Raw genomic sequence first — 2074 nt, forward strand, 5'->3', positions numbered from 1 at the left:
TGATTTAGATCATTTCCTGACCCTCTGGACCCAGCCTATCAAACTTTCTTGTCTTCCTAGTAGATCCATCATTCAATCAGTCCCTAGTTCCCACCAATTGTTAATCAGGTTGCTGAATTCTGAGAATCAAGTAATATTATCTATAGGGTGTCCCAAAAAATGTATATACATACTTTGAATAATTATAAAAGCAGTGTTTACTAAAATACATTTCACTTTCAAAATTGATCTTCAGCTGTTACAGTGTGTATACATTTCTCTCAAGTTGGCAAACATCGGGTAGAAAACTGTCTTTTCCTTTAAAAAATAATAAATATTATGTCCAGATGGTACTTGTTGTTTTTTAGTGTGTTTTTTGTTTTGTTTGTTTTCTTTGTTTTAAGTAAAAGTGGTTTCTTGGGTTGGGTCGTTTAGAGTCTGTAGAAGGTTGTGAGCAAAGTCTAATTACAAGATACTAAGCAGAAAATAAGGGTGAAGAAAGAGAGAAGACAAGGTGGGGGGTGGGTGGGTGGGAAGCAGTACCTCATCTGAGCGGTCTGATAAATTCCAATGTGCTCATTTGAAATATCAACAGTGTCTGGCAACTACTGTCATAAGATTTCTCATGAAAGTAAGCTGGTTAGACTAGAAAAAGTAAAATCCAGAAGAAAAATATGTGAGCATCACATGCCTACTCTCATATTCTCAAGGGAGAACTTTTACAGAGGCAAACACTAAGACACATCAACAATTAAAGTCACAAATGGAGGAAGCTGTCTCAGATTTCAAGAAGTTCCCTCTTAGTTGGGTAGATCTTGACTAAAGAACACTGAGGGTTCCAGTCCTAATCACCCCAGACATCTCATGTGTAGTGTTCTTATGACTGAGTCTTTTTCTGAAAATACAGTGAACAAAAAGACCACTAAAGTCTTTCTTTAAAGGTTTTATTTATATTCATTATATTCATGTACAATTTTCTTTTGTCAGAGGTGATAGACATTGTTTACTAACTCCTGAGTGGGGATCCCATGCGTAGAGTGGGGCCCAGTGCATTTGGGTGCTCTCTGGGGAACATGGGTTTCCTTTGGAAGGTGGCTGAGTCTCTTGCCTGGGCAGGCTTAATGTGCAGGGAGTGGAGGAGCTGGGACTAATGTGGAAGGAGCTATTGTCCCTTGTACTTCACATCCTATTTAACGAAAATGGAAACAGAAGCACCAGATTTATTCTACATCCTTTTCATCCGGTACCGATGCACCTGAAACACTGTTCAGATAAGTATACTTGATAATGAAGGTATTTCCTTCTTGGATGGCCAGTTAGGAAAGTTTTTCCTCTTTCTTCATTTGATGGTTCATTTTCTTTAAAAGATACTGTTAAAGGATGGATTAACAGTATTTGTTCTTTGAGTCTGTTCTGAAAAGATATAGACTAGTTCTCAGACTCTTCTCAGTCCTGATGACATAAATCCTACTATCACACATCTGGTTACCAGATCAGAAATGTTGGCTCCCAGAAGTTCCTCTGTTCTTTGGCCTTCCCAAACCCAAGAAGTATTTGATTCCAGAGTCTGGAAATCTGACCTAGATTCTTCAGAACTGTTCCAGTTCTCTTGATGTACTAGCAGTTTCTTTAAAAAAAATAAATTACAGTAAGTTAAATTAAATTTTGTTTTATTTTTTCCATCCCCATTTATTCCCTCTATGATGTCTTCCACCTTCTCTACTGCGCCCACACTCACCACACTATTGGCCATGCCCAGTTCTTTCTCTTTTTTGCCCAATCCCTCCCCTCCCAACATTCCCACCTCACTCCACCCCCACGCCCCCAACCAGGGCTGTCTTCTTCCTTTTTAAAATTTATCTTGATTGTTGAAAGTATTATAGATTTCCCCTTTGTTTTTTAGTTGTTCTTTTTCCCATTGACTTCCTTCTCCCCACACCTGTCCGTCCCAAGCCTTCACCACCCTATTGTCTGTGTCCAGGGAATATGCACATATGAATAAAAGTTCCCTGCTTAAACTCTTTCCTTCTACCCCCTTCTACTCCCCCCACTTCCCGTTGACAATTCATCAGTCTATTCCATGGTTCTATGTCTC

Source organism: Myotis lucifugus, unplaced genomic scaffold (assembly GCF_000147115.1).
Source record: "Myotis lucifugus unplaced genomic scaffold, Myoluc2.0 scaffold_297, whole genome shotgun sequence".
In the NCBI taxonomy this organism is placed as follows: Eukaryota; Metazoa; Chordata; class Mammalia; order Chiroptera; family Vespertilionidae; genus Myotis; species Myotis lucifugus.